Below are 15,645 nucleotides of genomic sequence, written 5' to 3'. Positions count from 1 at the left end.
AACTTGGTCCAACTTGGGTTCCAAGTTGTAATCATGGTCCCCTAGATGATATCACTTTTGGATTTTAGGAATTAATTCAAATTTTAAGTTTTCTACCCAATTCATATTGACTACCTATTCAAGTAGGCACTTAGAATTAGGTATATAAAGAAGATTTCTCATTTGATGTTCAAAATTCTCATCTCAATCCATTCATAATACGTTGTAATGCAAATGTCACACATCAAGTAATAAAAAAAATCATGTTATACAGATATATCTTTGCAAGAAATGATTTTGGCATTCAAGGCATTCAAGCAAGGATTCATTGGAGGCCCTCTTTAATGTATTTTCTATTTGAGATCTAGCTTCCATCCTTCTTGATAGTGGAGTTAGACATTGAGGAAATTTACATTGTCATTATTAGTGCATTCATTCTTCTTACATTGACATGTTTACATCTATAGATCTATGACCATTTGATTAAGTGAAAGTAGCTTTTGAAGGGATGCTAAAAACCTTTAATTAGGATATAAAGAAAATAACCATTAAAGTCCAACTTAGGAAATACAACAAAATAAAGATCAAGTGCTACCACATAGAAAAAAATCCAGAAAAGGGGCCAACTACATCAAAAATTAGTAGAACAAAACAAAATAGAAATATCCAACACATGACCTAGACTAGATAAGGCTCTTAAGTAACTTTATAACATCAAGCCTAAGTTACTCTATTATATCAAAAACCTCTTCATATAGAGTACCTCCTTGTTGGTACTAAACTCCATCTTCCTAATATTATCTTGAGTAATTTCTCTAGGTCCAATAGGATCCTCCCCTCAACTATCATTATAAACTACCACATGGACCATAATATCCTTCTCATCGCTAAAGGTACCCATCTTAACTTAATGAGAATTTGTATCTTCTTGGTAGAGGCTTTTCGAATCTTATAGCTTTTATCCCATATTTGTTTAATAGTTTCATACAAGCTATTGGGACTCGAAATTGAAGCCCTGATTTTGAGTACCATTGAAAAATTAAGTCGTATAAGCACTTTTTAATGCAAGTGTATCTAGCTATCCTTTTGAGGCCTAAAAGGTGTTTAATGTTTCTAACATCTTGCATTCAAAATATCCATTGTGTTCCATAAAGATAAATTTTCATTTTAAGTCATTCCATGAAGTCCCATTTTGAGCAATGTCTAATTTTGCATTTTTGCCCAAGTGTCAAACAATGACAGGAGGCCTTGTTTGTGATTGAATATCTTGCACCCAGTTATGTTTCATGACTTGCCACTTTGGGAGTGTTTAATGTCCATACTAGAGAACCTATGTTTTAGATTTCAAGTCGTTTCAATATGTTTTGATTAGGTTTTGAATCTCTAAAAGTTGGTCATTTATTGTTGTAATGTTGATGTAAATTGTTGAGAATTATAGGAGGCCCTATTTGACTTGTTATAACTTTGACCCAGTTGACCAAAATGAGAAAATTCCTTTTGCATTGCATTCTAGAGATCATAGACTTACTATGTTTCAATGTGATGAATCTGTTTGATTAGTTTGCAAATACGATTCTGGATGCAATTTGTAATATTTTACTGGTGTCAATAAAGTGTAGATTAGTCAGTACCCCTATTCGTGATGTCACATCTCTGAATATGTGATAGGTGAGATCGAATGGATTGTACTATGGCATTCTCCTCTAAAAATTCTTTTAGTGTGCTAGTTTGTAAATCTTGAAAAAAAAATTTGCACACTTTCCCAGGTCTCTTCTATTTCTGAAAATCACTTTTATGCCATTGTTTCCAGTCTAAAATTTGAGGAGCCTACTTTGATCACTCGCCAAATTTTCCCCATTATTTTTCATGAACCCTAATGCCAAATTCATGTTGTCCTCATGAAAGTTAACCAATGCCCCTACTTTTGTGCCCCCATGTGTTCATTTACCCAACTTTCAAAGCCAAAAAATAACACAATTTGCTATTTTCTAATATGTTTTCTTGGCGGCAATTCTGAGAGGGAAATTTTGATAGTATATATCTTTTGACTAAAAATTCATCATGAGAGGAGATGTGACAAGGTAAGAGTATGTGGAACAAAGAATTAGTAGGTTTGATTTTAGAGCCTCATCAAGTGTTTTGGTTAGTTTCTAAGGCTAGTCAAAGGACCTCCTGGAACAAAGTTGACAAGTTTGTAGAAAGATGTAAAATGAGTGCTTGAAATTAATTTTAGTGAATATCAAATGATTAATGGATCAGTTTGATAGTTCAGGTGTTTGAATAGAAAAAAAAAATTAGTAGGACCTGCTTTAGGGCCTAACCTATTTTAGCAGATTGACTAGGAATTAGTTTTAAAAGGGATGTATAGTAATTTTACTCATTATTATTTCTTGATATGCACATCTGTGTTTGAAGGTTGAATTATGCATCCAATCAAATAGAATGAAATTAAAATGTCATCTTGCTTTTAACATTTGTTAAAAAACATTGTCTATAGAAGGCTAGTACCAAGTAAGGTGAATATTTGGGGATTCTTAGATCAACCAAGTGTCTTAAGGCTCCAATTCTCAGAATTTGTTAAACTGTCATCTTCACTCATGTTATCAACTGGAAAAGTTGTGGCTAAGAAAGAAGTTGGGTGTTTTGGTCAAAGAAGGAGAAAGGAACCATATGCTAAAACAAAAGAGAGTTTATAAAAATGGTATGGGGGGAGCATATAAAGACACCAAACTTAGGAAAATTAGTAGCCAAAGAATTTGATGAAGTTGAAATAAAAAATCATTGTGTTCCATGACTCAAAGAACAGAAAGAATAACTACTCAGGCACAAAACTTTGATATGTGGCTAGTAAATTATGGCATGAATCAAGTTAAGGGTCATTTTGTTGATCCTTCGATTGTTGAATTTGTTAAGAACCCTTACTCAAGTCAACTGTATTTCTTAAAGGTTATGAAAATCATGAAGAGTTACAAAAGTTGGCCATCTCTCATTGCCATAAACCCAATTGATGCTCCTTGGCACAAAATTTATCTCTTAGCAAGGAGGAGAAGGAAGATATATATTGAAAATTTTCATGTTGCACCTATCAAGCTAACCATAAGTTTTTCTAGTAGTCCTTGATTGCCCAAAGATGATCGTAGCACAACAACATAGTCTTTGATCAGGTCAACAACATAACAGTATAGAGAGGTATTATGGTGCTTGTGGATGCTAAGGGAGCTCCAATCTATTTTTGAGAATTAATCTTAGCTCATTCACTAGCTAGTTTTGATGTTATTCAAGGCATGGTCTTAAGGCATTATAATTGTCAGCTATTGCATGAAGTATACAAAGTACATGGTTTAGTAGGTGTCTTTGGTAATCGAATGGGGTTTGCAAGGAGTCTTCGATTTGGTATTAGATATTTTATCTCTATGCCTACAAAAACCATTATTCAGAATCCAACTAGGCTTATTACAAGCATGGTACAAGGGACTAGGCGACTCCTCAATAACACAATTTTTGTATTTAGTAATGCTGCCACTCAATTCAATAAGGCAGCTCATAAGGGATTTGTTGGTTTTGCATTTGATGAAGATTTTGTGCAAGAAATGGAATGATGACAATAAGGTCCAAGGGTTGGCAAGAGCATGGTGTGTCAGGCTGGGCAATCACAAGACAAAGGAGGAATGACATTCTATAGTAGATGACACCTAGACTAAGCAATCCAGGCCAAGGGCAAAGCATCTACCTCTACATTGAAAACAAATAATAGAACATCCCATAGTATTGGAGGAGTTGAAGTCCATAGCATGTCCACAATCAAAGAAAGAAGTAGTGCACATTAAGGACAAGGCATGAGGAGCAGAGTGAAGAAGCCCTCTCAAATCCACCTATAGATCTACGTCATCAAAAAAATCATTTATCCCACATTCATTGTGAAGGGGAAATTTTGAATGTATAAATAATATTTGACTCAGTATACACAATTTCTTAAGGACAAGACCTTTTAAAGGCAGAGAAGCTTGCAAGGAGGGTCTTGTCATGGCCAGCTACCATGGAGATCAAACAATTTTGACTGAGGAGGAGCTTTCCAGAAAGTGGCCGAACTTTGGTGGTCACCATGTCGCCACCAAAAAAAGGAAGGTTTCATTGGTGGAGACACGGAGACCTCCTAGAAAAATAGAAATCTGGTCGAGGTTGTGGGACCTAGTAGTGATCAAGGTGACCAATCATGTGGCAACACATGACACTATTTGAGTCACCAAGGGAGATATAAGGAGATTTTTAATAATGAATTTTATTCTTGGTTGTGAACATTCAAAGCTCCACAGATAAAAATTTGTTTTAAATGGTGATTTTTCTATAGTTCTAACTATAGAAAATGTTTAAATTTTTTCAATTGCATTCATTTTAAATGGTCCATTTTATAGTCCTGGGCCATTTTTACAATTGGGTGCCAAAGGGGCAAGATTGAACCAAAATATGAACTCTAATATACCATTGGAACTGGGAGAATATGAGCTTTCTGATTCTAGAGCTTTTTTTACATAGGTGGTGATTGGTGCGAGTTATGCATGCATTTGTCTTAGGTGCGCAGTTTTAATTTGATTCAGTTGAGGTAGTTTAGCTCTAATTTCTAGTAAAATGATGAACTGAATAAACATTAAAGGAAACATGAATGTAGTTATGGGTGAGTTTTTTCATATCTAAATTATTTGAATCAAGGTTTATTTAGCATTTCATAATGCAATTTAGATATTTTATTAAGAGAATGGTTTTTTATCATTGAGCAAGAGATATTTTAGGTTGTTACAAAACAATGATGAAAACTGAATCAGATTTCATGGGTAGGAAGATGAGAGAAGTTCTATGACAACAAAGAATGGAGATTCAAGTGGACAAATGTCGTCTTCAGATCAGATCCATAATTCCAGTCATTCCTTCTATATCTTTCTTTCTCATTCATTGTTTTTGTTGGTAGTTTTCTCTGTGATACCAGTGGGGTTCCATTTTTTACTGTAAGACTAGGTTTTTGTTGGTTTTACTTCTTACCTAATTGATTATAACTCTAGTAGTGAAGGCCACACATCCGCTATTGTGCAGGTTTCTAGTTTCATTTCATGTCTTGAAGAAAAATGAAAATTGATGATAGATCATGTGACACATCTTGAGTTTCATTCAGTGCTACCAGTTAATGTATTTATTCTTTCCAAGGATAAATATAAAAGGGGATTTACAATGAATTATCTTTTTTCTCTTATTCTATCTCCTAATTCTTCATATGCTATTAACTTTGTGATTGAATGAATAAGGTTCATTCAATTTAAGACAGCTTGGATGAGTAATATGTCAGATCTGTTGTTGCTTTTAATTTAAGGAGTTAAGTAAATGCTTCAATGATTTGATAGGGTTTATGGGTGTATGGAGGGGATGCTAGTAATAATGAAGTTTGGGGTTTTTAGTTGATAAACTTACACTAATACATTAGGGGTCAATTTGCGATGGCAAGAAAAGGTAATGTGGTTTTGGCTTTTTTTTTTCAATTTTAGCCAGATGTCATCACAATTGCGATGGCAGGCGTCGCAATTGCGATGCCAGCGAGATATAAGAGAGAGAAAAAAAGCCAAAAACCCTCATTTGAATGAAATCGCTCGACACAGGGTTCTTTTGAAAGGAAAGGCGCATTGCAGGATAGCCTTTCGCATAACATTGGAACTGAAGGTACATTGTCATACATAGGAAAGGAATTACCAAAATCTTCCAAGCAGGTTTTTTTAAATAAATATTTAGTTGTGCAAGAACTAGAGGAATCAAATTTGTGTTCAGAGGATGTTCCATTGGGTAGGCATTGTGGCCATAGCTTTCTTGCAGAAAATCAGGAAAGTCTTGTAGATAGAAATAAAGAAGTAAAGCACCCCATGGTTCATAAGAAAAGCTCTCCTGCAAATGAAACAAAGTCACTTGCAAAAGAGATTATTGGAGTGGGAAGCCCTCGAACCTCTAATCGAGTTTTTCCCACTCCCAGAGTAAAAAAAAATTCTATAAAGAAGGCACATCTTACTCAAGGCAGGCAATCTGTAAGTTCCAAAGTTTTAATATTATCAAAATAAAGGCATTTTGAAAGGCACTAACTCAAGACCACGTACATTATTATATTTTTGTATTTGAAATAGATATTTATATTAGCTAACACCTTACAGGAATCACTAATAACAAGATTTTGTCTGGTTCAACAACACAACTATGGACATTCTATCAAGTTATCTTCGAATTAGGGCTTATTCAGTTCTCCTGAAATCCTTAATATTACTACTAACTATAACCGTCTCTTACATATATGCTTAAATATTTCTAAATGTTTATTGATACCCACAAAAATAGAATTTAACACAACGAATAGACCAAGCAAAGAGTAAGAGAATGACTCATTCTCAGCAAAAACTGAAGAAAGTGACAAAAAACTGATTCACATTCATAGAAAGAGATATTTATTATACACAACAAATCCTTTCCATAGGCATCAAATTGAATGTAAATCAAGTGAAAAGACAGCATCGTAATAGCATACTCTTCATCATCACCATAATCTCTCTTAACGTTTTATCAGTTTAAAAATAGCAAGTACCCTAAAAACCTGCTAAGTAAACAAGTACAACTCAGAGGTACTATGAAAAGAAGCGGCAAATGAAACATGAAAATAAATATTCAAATTCAGAGAAAAGACACGGTGAACATGCTATCAGTATTACAATTCAAAATAATAATATGTACGATACAGGAAAACATCAATGCAAGAGAATGCACATAATTATATTCTACATCTAGGTTCTACATAATTATCTCTCACTCACATGCATCCTAATTGATTATTTTACTTTGGCATATATGGAGTATGGTTCAAACTTCAAACAACTTGGAAAACTGGTGATTACATGCAAAAAAACTCAGTAATAGAAAAAGAAGTGGTTCTGGCATTTTCCTTTAGAGCAGAATCAAACTCAGAAATAGTTGGTTACTTATTTGTACTGTGGTTGCAGTCTCGATTAGCTGAGGAATGAGAAGAGATCAAGTGTTTCAAAGATGGTACCCAATACAAAGAGATAAGATCTCATAACATCATTAGATGTATTCCAATGGTGCCTTTGGAGACATGCACAATAGGATTTTACTTTCCATGAGGCAGGGCATTCAACATCATCATATTCGACTTTAGGAGTAGCAGCCCAAGAATTTCCCGCCCACACTTGTCAGTGCAACAAAATATATTAACTATTCGTTGGTAAACATCCTTCTATTTGGTGAATTAAAAACAACTTTATGTTATACATAACAATTTTTCTACTATCGAAGATTTTACTTGATGTTGTTTCTAGAAGAGATTGTATATGTTTTTTGAATCACAATGTTTCAGATCTCACTCCATGACAATCATATGGGATCTAGTTATGATCCTCTATATTCATATGAGAGGCTTTGATGTTGAAATTGGCTTAGAAAATAATCATGACGATGACCATAGGGTCTCTTGATAATTTGTTTGGCGACTAATCCATTTATGTTAAAGAAGGATGTATCAGCATTGACTGTAGTAGAAAAACAAGTTACACAAATGAAAACTTGCATTGTTGCACTTAGAGCTAACATTTGACACTTGGAGTTGATATGCACGTTTCTTTGAGGTGGGTGATAACAAAGAGCTCATCAATTTTCACTGTGTTATCTTCTGGCTACAAGTCTACACCATTCTTCACTATTTTTTATTTATACCTAATACAATTTTATTTTTCAAAATGTTTATCACTGCCACAGTTTTTGACAGTTGGCTTCTTTGTATTAACGCCTATCAGGAGCCATTGGATATTGGAAGATAAAGGTTATAAATCTCAGGTAGTTTGTCTGCGAGATTTCTTTTGGATTTGGCTGTGTTACATGAAATGTTGAAGATGCACTGATTTCAACCCATTCTGATTGATTTGTACAAATTCTTATAACCAGTTCCATATATTTAATTACATTTAGACACTATCTTTTAATGCTTTATTTCAGTGTGCTACATATTCTATTTCATATTTGTGATATATGATGAAAGTATTATAACATATGGAGGAACAGTCCATGAGTGGCGTGGCCAGTTGAAATGGATTTAGTTTCAATTTTACACCATTTGATACAAATAATCAGTTTACCAATTGACCCCTAGGTTCATTCCATTTGTATTAAAATCTTCATTACATAGGAAATGTTCACAAAATCTATGTCAATGCTCACACATCTTCTTGGACTTACGCAAATCTATGTCAATCCTCACGCATTTTCTTGGACTTATGTAGGAACTATGTTGCCCTGCAGCTCTTGTTAAATATGTTATCAACTTGACTTTTCTATTAAAGGATCTCATGTTGAATTGAAAGCTAGGTAAAGAAAAAGATATTATACGCTATTTTGTTGGTACCCTGTGCAGCACAACAAACTTGTTCTTACTATAAGAAAATTTTCTTTTCTTTTGTTCCATTGTAGATCTTTTGCTTGCATAGAGGTCTTTCCCCATCATTGGACACACTTGATAACATTTGAGCTTTGGATCGCATACAGGAAGTGTGTCTATACACATAAGTATAAACTTCTTCTTTTCCTGCAACAGATATAACAACAATTTTAAGTGCTTGCAAGGTATATACTTATGAATAAATATTACATCCTAATTTAAATGTATGAAAACAATTTTCATTCCCTTTAAGCTTCATTCATCTCGAGGTGCAATTCACAAACTCAAGAATAGTGGCTTTTGTTCTTCAGGATACTTTTAGGGGAAGAGTATGTGAATGCCCCCTCGTGTTTGGAGTCCAGTTTAGAGGAGATGGCTATTTACACTGGTAAGGTTTGTTGAATCTAATTCTGAATAACATTGCTTGCTATTGTTGAATCTAATATAATGTATATTTTAACTAGAATTGTAGCTTATATGTTTTCAAATTTTTGTTAGGCCTTGTAGTTTGTATAATTTGATTGCTGGAGAGCTTCTACAGCTAAGCAAGAAGGCCGTTGCACGAGTTATAGCCACGCGCTTGGGTACAAAAATTGTTTTTTAAAATTCTAATGTATATTTTAACTAGACTTTTAGCTTATATGTTTTGAAATTGCTTTTAATGGCTTAATGTTGTAAGGTCTCTTGAAATAAGACCTTCAGGCGGTTGGTCAAAGTTTTACAAATAATCTTAGGAATAAAGTCAAAGAAAGTATTTTTAAAATATTAAAGTATTTAGCTAGGTCTAAGAAGATTTGTGTACTTTCGACAGTTTTTCTTAGTTTGTTAACATTGTAGACCAAAGTTTTCATAGCCTGATTTTTGCTTCCTGCAAAGAACGATCATGTCAGATAATATAAGTGAAGAACAAAACAGGGAGACAATCGCTAGATTGTGGTCTAACTTGGAAAGAAAAGGTGATGGAAAATGTTATTGTCCTTGCAATATTTGTAAGGGCTTAAACCGTAGAAGACTGCTAATCAAAACAGTTAAGAGACATTGTAGGGAGAATGATCACATTGAAGGGGGGCATGACTATCATCCACTGGTAAGTCGTTCATTATATCATTTTAACAATTTCTATACATATGAAATCACTTGATGATGAGTTGATGATCATGGTTTATTTATGTTAATCAATTTTATATAGGTTGATCTTCCCATGGAAGTACATGATATGAACCACAACAATCCAAAGAATATGATTTTCGAAGTGGAGGAACATGGAGGTGCAAATATCCAAGGTGAAGATAATGATCCCATGGAAGATGACGATCATGCGCCAGAAAACACAATTGAAGAGGATGGTATAAATACATTGATCCATGACACATCTAGTCCAAGCGTATTTGATCATGATGATGATGATAGCCTCGATGTACCTCTAATTCAGAAGGCATACGAGCCCCTATACAAAGACTCCCAAACAACTCTTCTCTCTACTGTATTGTTGTTGTCGAACTTGAAGGTTATGAATGGTTTATCCAACATAACAATGTCACGTATGTTAAGGTATGTCATATATGTCTTTATAGTTAACAAAGGGTGAATAATGTACCACTTATATTGTTTATATTAACAACTTATACTTTTTGTTGTAGATTGATAGGCGAGTTTCTGTTACCATCATCAAATATTCTACCTCACTCATATCGAGAATTAACTGTTGTTATGAAAGATATTGGAATTGAGTATGAAGCAATACATGCTTGTCCCAATGATCATATTATATATTATAAAGAACATGAATTTGCAACACAATTCCCTGTATGTCATACGAGTAGATATCAAAAAAATTGACTAACAAAAAAGGTGCATCAAAAGGTTCTTCGTTACATCCCCATTATTCCATGGATGGGACAATTATTTAGGTGTAGTAGCTTGGCTCAATTTATGGATTATCATGCACGCAATAGAAGTCAAGATGACATTATTTGAATCCCTACAGATGGTTTTGCATTTATGCACATAGAGGAAAAGTGGCAACACTTCAAAGAAGAACCTCGTAATCTCAGGCTTTCATTGGCAGCGGACGGTGTCAATCAATTTGGAGGGATGAGATCTGTTTACTCGGTGTGGCCTATTTTTGTTATCAACAATAACATTCCTCTGTGGATGTCAATAAAGAGGGAGCACATTATGTTGACAATGATTGTTCCAGGTATCTTATCATTTGATAGTTATTAATTTACACGTACTTACAAATCTTGCAGTAAAACGGTCACAATAACTATGTAATGTTACTATTCATTCAAGTAGGTAAATATCAAGTAAAAGATATGAATGTATATATTGAGCCTCTTATCAACGAGTTGGTGGAGTTATGGAATAGTGTCACTATGTATGACGTGTCTAGACCAATACGACAAAGACAATTTCAATTCCATGCAATACTTGCATGGACAATACATGATGCCCCAGGGCTAACACATTTTTGTGGTATGTTATAGTGAATTCAAGTTGCGCACAATAATTCTAATTATAAAAATCAACATATTTAATAATCCAATTACATCATTATCTTGTAGGTCTTCAAACAAAGGAAAAATTTGCATGTCTAGTTTGTGGTCCAAAGATGAAATCTCATCATTCAAAAGGTTTAGGAAAGCAAGTGTTTGATGAGTGTAGACACTTCCTCCATAGGAATCATAAGTATTGAAGTACGGAAAAACATCTTTTCAATGGGAATGAAGAGACTACATCAAAGCCACAAAGAATGACACCTCGCCTATGGAAGTTGGAATATAATAGAATTAATCATCAAGGTAATGCCATTCCACCTAATGGTTTATGTTTGTAATTTATATATTTCTATTGTGATTTTTGTTGACTAATTGTGTAATTGATGATCATGAAGGTCATCAAGGCAATACTGACAACCTTCCAAAGGGACTAAAAAGCTATCCCAGACAATTTAGTAGGTTTCTCTACTACGAGCACTTACAAATTGTGCATTTGTTTGATACTATGCATATTGGAAAGAATATAACAGAGACATTGTGGAAAATATTGGATGGAAGGCGTGACAAAGAAAAAATTGTCAAAATTTGTAATGACATACATGAATCCAATCATGCATTGAAAAATTTCATTCACTCAAATAGCAACAGAGGTCAGATTAATATAAGTGCCCTTCCATGGTTATTAACGGAGCAGCAAAGTGATGCCATAAAAGAAGTCATACGAAAAATTCGATTTCCCACAGGATTTGCTGCGAACATAAACAATCTCATATCAAAAAAAAGTGAATTTGGGCCATGGCTCAAAATGCATGATTGGCATACTTTCGTCAAGGTAAGTTATGTTCTTCTGTATTTACAATATATTCATAAACTACGTGAATTGTTCGTTATGTTATGTTAGAAAACAATGAAATGATTGGTTTATAATTACTGCAGTGCGTGCTTCCTCTATCTCTCCCAGAGCACTTCAACAATAACATCAAACAAGTTATATACGATCTTGGAAAATATATGAGGTAAGCAGTAATATCTGTTCAATTTGTTGTATATATTTATTATATTCGTGATTTTTTTTTCTTGCTATGTAATCTATTGTATATTATTTTGTAAGGTCTCATATCTATATATTTTTTGTGACTTGAATCTCTTAATGTAGGTGGTTGTCATCTAAAGAAATCCATAAAGAAGATATAAACTATTGGAAGAGAAGAATTCCTCATTTACTATGTGAAATGCAAAAGTGCCTACCTCCAACTTTTTTCAATGCACAAGAACACTACCTCATACACCTAGTTGAGGAGATTGAATTGTGTGGACCTATACACACTAGGCCAATGTGGATGGTTGAGAGGCATTTGAAATCTTTGAAGGCTTTGGTTCGACAAAGAGCACATCCTGAGGGTTCTATGGTAGAGGGATATATGGTATACCAGACTATGGTGTACATTACTGAATATCTTCCTAAGTTTGCATCAAATATCCATATAGATCGCATTTGGGATCTCGAGCCTTTTTAAAAATTAGAAGGGGAGTACTTGATAGGGAAAGGTACATTGAGGAAAGTGAGAGGTAATAAATTCTAAGATGTTATTGTAATAAATTATTTCTTAATCTTCAAAATAAATTGGTTGTAAGTTGTCTATTTTTTTTTTGTACAGGTGCTCGAGAGTGGGATGCACTACATTTGTATATTGCAAACAATCTTGATTGGATGATGATATGGATTGAACGATGTCAACATTCTGGTTGCACATTAACATGGGAAGGTGTATCTTCGTTGGTTAAAGAAGCTCATTGTAATGGAGATTCCAATGTTACACAAAGGGAAATAGATTTAGCATGTGGTTCAAGAGATTTCCAGGTACGTACAAATTTATTAATCACCTGTATGTTTATCAACTCATGATACAATAATTTTGATATGTTTCACATATTATTTCAGGTTAAACACCACAAGGCTATGTTCTATAATGGTCAGAAATTTCGCGTCAAAGTGTTGGATGACACGAAGAAAACTTGTGATTCAGGAATAACTACAGTCTTTCAAGTGACTAATATTTCATCTAGAAACGACTTACATCCTCAAGAGTCTAAAAATTGATACTATGGCATTTTGGATGAGATAATTGAGTGTGACTTTAGTTCCTTCAAATTAGTACTCTTCGTTGTCAAATGGTACAGGCTACGAATTAATCCAAATGATCCTGATAGAACTATTATTGAACATGATAATGGATTTACAATGGTTAATACAAGGTCGTTTGAGGCAGTTGGGGATGAGCCTTATGTTCTTCCAAGCCAATGTGAGCAGGTATTTTACTCAGATGTTCCACATAAACCAGGTTGGTCATTTGTTGTTAGACATGAACCGAGAGGAAGGCCAATAAAGTGTAATGCGATGGAAGAAGAAGATACCGAAGAAGTAGAAGATGATGTAGATGGTGATCACGATCGACAGTTATTGGATGATGTTCCTAACACAAATTTTTATGAAGAAGAAGAAGATGATGATGACGATGATGCTGCTACTGATGATGATGATGAAGATGATGTTGATGTTTATGATGATGTTGATGATGACGATGACAACAACGACGACAACGATGATGGCGAGGAGGATGATGATGACAACGATGATGATGATGACAAGGACGATGATGATGATGATGATGATGATGATGACGATGAGGATGATGATGATGGAATTTAGAGGTATGCCATCAATCCTTAATCTATTTAATATTCATTTATTGATAGAAATATATTTGTCTTATATATATGGTTACATAGTTTATTCATTATCTATTTAAAAGCTACAAGTTTCAACTACAAATAGAATACTGCTAATCTAAATTAACTATTAATCTAAATTAATTAAATAAAACTATTTAAAACACATATAGATGCGTGAATGTATTGAGCCTTATTTTCTTTCAGGTCAAAAGCATTTGTAAATGTTTAGTTTAGAAAAGGGAATTTATTTAATATCTATGAAAGGGAGTTGTACCTAGAATAAAATTCATAGGGAAAACATAATATAAGTGCTTACCCAATTTTTTGGTTAATAATTCAAGTATCTCTAACATTTCATTTTAGAATAGGAATAGCATTGTATCAGTATGTTGATTTATAGACTAAAACTAGAAAACTTATTTCAGTACATGTATTTGGATCTATGGGATTTAAACGGTAAGTAAAAAGAAACCAGTAATCCATTTTAACATTATTATAATGGGTTTTTGAAGAAATTACAGTTATCTTAATTAATATAAAATATCTAACTGAATTTAAAAATGTTATGCAAGTGGCTTTAGTCTAGGTGTTTCCTCCACCTCCACACACACCAAACAACTTCAAATCGCATGTCTCGAAGGTGACTAAGCCCTCAACTCATCAGCTGATACAAAAACCCAGTTTTAGCCCTTCACTAGGCCTACTTCCCTAGTAGGCTTATAATGTGAGCCTGATTTAAGTGTTTTGTTGTGTACCTTTTAATGTTTTTAATTTTTATGTGATGCTAATGATGGATGTGATTATGATTATGATGTGATTATGCTCACGATAATTGAATTACATTTGCAGGAAATTGAACCCCTTTCAGGAGCATCCCGCACAGTCTCATGGATCGACAGGTATAAGTCAATACTCCTTATAGACAGTCTATTTAATACACTTATCAATAGTAAGATTGATGTCTTCTAAGATCTCTCCCATTTTCAGGTACCAGCGAATAGGTATTTGTTAGAAGTGTCTTCCTCGAGTGAGGGAAATATAGGAATAGAACAGGAAAGTGAGACATGCAGTTTATCTAGAATAGGGAGATTAACTAGAGGTCAAAGGACTAGAAGGAAATTCAATAAACGCATGAAATTTTTCCTTGCTCAAGGGGGGTCATGTTCTTATGATGATGAGACGGAAGGCGACATCGAGGTGCCCTTGAGGTACCAACATCTACAGAAATATTGGGTACCCAAGGAACTTCCTCCAATAAACACTGATTTTTGTGTTAACAAGAGGATATATCGCATAACATCATCATCACTACATGGTTTGGGCCTATTTTCTATGGACGGCATAAAGGTGTCTTACAAAAAAGTTTCTGAATTGATGGAGTATGTTGGACCATGTTACGATTACAAATGTTGGATGCATATTGTTAAATATAAAAAAAGTATGCATAGGTATGCCCTCTCGGAAAATTATATACAACAGCAAGACAATAATCAAAGTAAAAGTGTGGCTATATACATTGATGGAACACCAAAAGAAATAGGGAATATTGTGGGTTTTATAAATAGTACATGACCTGGGTCAACTATAAAGCAACCCAATTGCATATATGAGGCGCACGAGGGAAATCGTGTATTCATCTGTGCGATAAAATCAATACGTGTAGGGGAAGAGCTTCTTATTGATTACAATTTGAACCGCATAGATACAAATGAGGCTACTATCATGGGGGTGGTACATACTATTAAACCAACTTCTAATCTATGACTCCAACATACCATTTAGTCAATAAATTTTTGGCTAACATTTTTATACTTCATCATTGACACAGGGGCACAATATGGAGCAACCGCCCAGAGGGGATGCTGACGATGCTCCTGGCTCATCTACACATGAGTAGGTAAAACTCATTTGTAATTGTGCAAACTAGATAGAAGAAAAATGTTATTTTTTTAATGTTGTTTTCTT

The sequence above is a fragment of the Cupressus sempervirens genome, chromosome 4 (genome assembly GCF_028749045.1).
Source record: "Cupressus sempervirens isolate cs-2001-9-10 chromosome 4, ASM2874904v1, whole genome shotgun sequence".
In the NCBI taxonomy this organism is placed as follows: Eukaryota; Viridiplantae; Streptophyta; class Pinopsida; order Cupressales; family Cupressaceae; genus Cupressus; species Cupressus sempervirens.
This window is presented reverse-complemented; position numbering follows the sequence as displayed.